Below are 4910 nucleotides of genomic sequence, written 5' to 3' on the forward strand. Positions count from 1 at the left end.
GTATCTTAATCTTTGACCCTTCCCAGACATGTTTGAAAGTGGGAAATCGGGCTCCTCCTCTCAAAGTGAAGGGACTTGGTTTTTTTCAATAACCTCGTTGTATTTTGTGCCTTTCTTCACGTAACTTATCTTTCTGTTATAAAAACTGATTTTTGTAGTGTGTTTACCTTCCGTAAAGTCTTGACGGCAGAGAAAAGCTGATTCCATTTGTGTAATGCCCGCTCCTCGCCTGGCCCTTGACGGGCGTGTTTGTGAAATACCGAGTTGATTTCTCATGACCCACCCCACCCCCCACCACTCAAAAGTCTGTGATTCTTGATGTTTTGTTTTGAAACACTTTTTGCTTTAATAACCGTTGTCTGGTAAAGAGTTACATCAGTGAAATTCATCTGCATTTCAGTATTTTACAACTATATTAGCTTTGTGCAAATTGTTCTGTCTGCTTAGTAATTCCGCCAGAATTTTAAACGGGAAGATTTATGCATTGCAAGAATATGTTTTTAAAATGATTGTCTCTCAAAGACTTTTTTCATGAATACATTTAGGAATTACACTTACGGTTTGTTTGTTTAACTTTAAAGCCTATGATTCTTGAGCACATTACTGACTCTGGGTCTGGCCTGGCAGTCCTGAGCCAAATGGGAAAAGCCAGCAAGGGCTCAAAAGGTTCTGAGCTTCCTGTGGGTGTTGGTCTTAAACATACTGAAAGGAAACCTCCCAATTTCCGGATCCCACTTCAAAGACCAAGAATTCCATTCTATCTGGAATTCTTTCCCTCCCTTTCAACGTCCCCAATTTCCCCCATTGCGCTGTCTCCTCACACCCTCTCTGAAACAGCAGAGCCTGTCCCACTGGAGTATTACTTCATCAAGCAAGCTGAAAACGTTTGCCTATGCTCTTCCAAAGTGTCCAAATTCCTTTCCAAACAGCATCTTATCCTTGGGCACTCCCATCTTTCAGCCTTCCTGCCAGTCTCCACGGGTGAGGCATCCACATTTCAGTTTGAAACCAACGGTCTCCTAACATCATCAGTCTCCTGTAGCACTATTACCCCTTCTCTCCTGTGTCCTTTCCCTCCCCAATGGATTCCTCTCCTTGGCCAATAAACATATTCAGATACCTTCCATCCTTAAATTGTTTTCTGATGATTCTATCGCCTTTTTAATTGCTGTTCTATTTTCCTCCTTCCCTGCTTGTCCTTACTTCCAATAAAATTAGTATTCTCCTGGTGTCTCCACTTCTGTATTATCACAGTCCAATCCTGTGCTAGCTTTTTGGGGAATTAAGTCATACTTTTGGCCCATTTTAAATCTATCATCAACAAAAATCTTTGGATCATTTTTAAGCAATTGTTGCCAAGCTAAATCTCTCCCATCTTGAATTTGAGCAATCTATTATTTGATTGCAAACTTTAAAATGGAAGTTTACTAATTTAATCTTGCTGGTTTGTCAGTTTTATGTCATTTCCCACTCAATCCGCTGCTAAACTCAATTTGGGCTCTAGATCCTCTTGGAGCCTCCAGAGCTTTCCTGGACAGTTGGGCTGAGAGGAGTCACTGTGCTACCCCAAACTTGCTTCACAGGGATTGTGCCCAGAGATTCCTGTGAGCCCTTTTGAGAGGTCTGTTAACCCAATTGACTCTGCCTGTAATATCCCACTGAAACTGCTCTCATTAAGTTCATCAAGAACCTCCAACTTTTGAGTTTTTCTTTTATAAGTGTGCACTGAATGATGTAATTTCTTTTCCTTTCTGTCTTTGTTTAACTAGATCTCTCCGCTGCATTTCTCCTTTCGCACATTAGAATTCCCACTCTCTTGGCTCTCCTAACAGCCTCTTCCCCAGGTTCTCTTCCTGCCTCCATTCCTCCTTCCTCTTGCCTTTTCAATTTGCTGACTCTTGGGCCAGCCGAATGGCTCGTTGGTTAACAGTTGGCTTGGGAACACGAGCCCTGAGCAGCAGGGCCGCCGATTTAGATCCCACATGAGGGCCAGTGTTGCTGCACCTTCTACAGCTAAGATGGTGAACAACAGCTCGACCTGGAGCTGGGCTGCTGTAAGCTACAGCAGCCACCATGAGCGGCCGTCCAATGGCTGGCAACCGATCTGCCTCAGCCGGGAAAGAATGCAATGACAACAATACTAACATGGGCCAGTGAAGCGACGTCCTCCACAACTAGACTGAAGAACAAAAGGACAGCAACTTGTCTGTTCCCCTTCCCTGATTCCCCTACACTGTTTCCCTTCCCCAATAAAAATCTTTTAAAAAAGTGTGTGTGTGTATATATGTGTGTGTGTGTGTGTGTGTGTGTGTGTGTGTGTATATATAATTTGCTGACTCAGATTTCTCACTTGCCCACTTTTCTACTTCTCATTCTACTTGCTTTTCCAGTGTGATCTCATCCATCTTCCTATTGCAGAGAGATTCCCAAATCTTTTGTCCAGTGCATATCTTTCCCTCAAAATTCAGCCTTGTAAGCCACCTGCTTCCTGGACATCTCCACATGATAACCACAGAACTTTAATTCACCTTATCCAAAACCAAACTATTTTTTTTCACTTGTGCCTCTTCCAACATTCCCTATTTCATTCATTTACCCACAGCTAGAATCCCGATGTTCCATAGATTTTTGGAAACAAGCCAGGGCTTTCTTGGTCAGTCACATATTACAGTTCGATTTTCTGTAAACAGCTGGTTTGAAACTGTCACTAAGGAGACATGGGACAATAAGGCTTCTAATGATCCTGTCCCAGAGATAATTTATGTTCTATAAAGGGAAATTGAAGAAACTAAAATAGTTTCTTTTAAAATAGATGCTTTGTATTTCCTTATGAAAAATTACTAAGTGTTGCCAGATTATAAATGTAAATCTCCAAAATCACAACATCAAGAATTTGAAAATACATATGTCATGGTCTTCTACCATTGACAATGTTAAAATATATAGCTGAGAAAAATATACAGAGTTGAGAAAGATAATTATGCATGACCAAAAGAGATTAATAAAAAAGATTGCATAGGTGCTAAAAATAAAAAAAGATAAAGAAAAGATACTTCGGAGGAAATGACAGAGCAATGTATACTTAAAGGTACCCTTGTAGAACGGATCAAGTTCATATAAGTGGGATAATATTTTCTAAGCAAGGTCACACAGGTAGTATAAATAATTTATATTGCGGTCCATCAGAAAATTTGGTTAAAATAGCTAATAATTATAACTAATGAGTATTAAATGAAAATTGTTAACAAAAACCCAAACTAAACAAAAATAATAATATAGCAAATGTTATTAGTGTCCCATTAACAATCCTCTGAGGACTTCCCATTCCATACATACCCCCAAAAGTCCTCTACAAGTCCTTGCAACTTTTAACTTAGCTTTTTCTCAACCCTTGTAGGGCAGGCCAAAAATGTTAAGGAGTTTTCACCCCTGAGAGCACCCTTTAACCAATTACAAATGGAAGTTGAAGGATAAATATACCAATTATTGTAGATGGAAAATGTCTTCCAAAGGCACCAGGTCTTGATCCCTGAAACCTGTGAATATTACCTTATATAGTAGCCAAAGGTATGATTAAGGATCTTGAGTTGGGGAGATTATCCTGGACTATCCAGATGACCCCTAAAGGCAATCACATGTGTGCTTATAAGAGATCGGCACAGGGAGATTTCACACGGAAGAGGAAGAAGCAGTGTGACCACAGAAGCAGATTGTGGTGAAATAGGCAGAAATTAACAAATGCCAGTAGCCACCAGAAGGGAAGAGGCAAGGAACAGATTCTCCCCTAGAGCCTCTGGAGGGAGCTAGGCCCTGCTAACAGCACGATTCCAGTGATAATGATTTTGGCTTTCTGGCCTCTAGATATTTGAGGGAATAAATTTCTGTTGTTTTTCAGCACCAAATTTGTGATAATTTGTTACAACAGCCATAGAAAACTAATACACCGATATTTATACTAATAAATATACCAATGTTGGACCAGCCGAGTGGTGCATTGGTTAAGAGTTGGCTTGGGATGCCAGCTCTGAGCAGCAGGTCCTCGGTTCGGATCCCACATGAGGGCCACATGTAGAGGACACTGTGCGCTCTACAGCTAAGATGGTGAAGAACATCTCGACCTGGAGCTGGGCTGCCATGAGTCGCTGGCAACGGCGTAGGCTGCAGTGGGGCTGGCCAGCAGCTGGCATGATCTTCGTGAGCAGCCGTCCAATGGCCAGTGAGTGACTGCCTCACCCGGGAAGAGTGCAATGATCACAATACCAACATGGGCCAGTGAAGCGATGTCCTCCACAACTAGACACAACAAAAGGACAGCAACTTGTCTGTTCCCCTTCCCAATTCCCCAACGCTGTTCCCCTCCCCCAATTCCCCAATAAAATCTTTTAAAAAATAAATAAATAAAAATACCAATGTTCTCACTCCTCAGAGGTGGGACAACGCTAAAGTGTATTCTGTATTGCCTCCTGGAGGTTCACAAAAGGATTGAGCCACACCTGCAGAGGTAACTTACTCAGCCCACCCTATTACTGTCATTTTCTTCTGAGTGTCACTTCTCCATCCTGCAATCAGTGGTTCCTTGACTCTCCTTCAAAAGAAACCACTTGCACTTACTATATCTTCGTGTATTAGTTTCCTGGGGCTGCCATAACAGTGTACCACAAATTGCATGACTTACAACAGAAATTTATTCTCTCACAGTTCTGGAGGTTAGAAGTTAGAAATAAAGGTGTCGGCCAAGTTGATTCCTTTTTAAGGCTGTGAAGGAGAATCTGTTCCATGTTTCTGTCCTAACTTCTGGTAATGGCTGGTAATCGTTGGCATTCTTTAGCTTGTAGATGCATCACTCCAGTCTCTGCTTCCATTTTACATGGCATTCTCCCTATGTCTCTGTGTCTTTTTTTTTTTTGGAG

The 4910-nt window shown here is 41.6% G+C and overlaps 1 protein-coding gene across 2 annotated transcripts in view; it reads left to right on the forward strand.

Moving 5' to 3' along the window:
* Positions 1-4910, forward strand: part of TBC1D12 (TBC1 domain family member 12) — a 109837-nt gene that overhangs the window by 191 nt on the left and 104736 nt on the right. The gene's annotated exons all lie outside the window — the stretch shown is intronic.

This window comes from Hipposideros armiger, unplaced genomic scaffold (assembly GCF_001890085.2).
Source record: "Hipposideros armiger isolate ML-2016 unplaced genomic scaffold, ASM189008v1 scaffold_42, whole genome shotgun sequence".
NCBI classification, from domain to species: domain Eukaryota; kingdom Metazoa; phylum Chordata; class Mammalia; order Chiroptera; family Hipposideridae; genus Hipposideros; species Hipposideros armiger.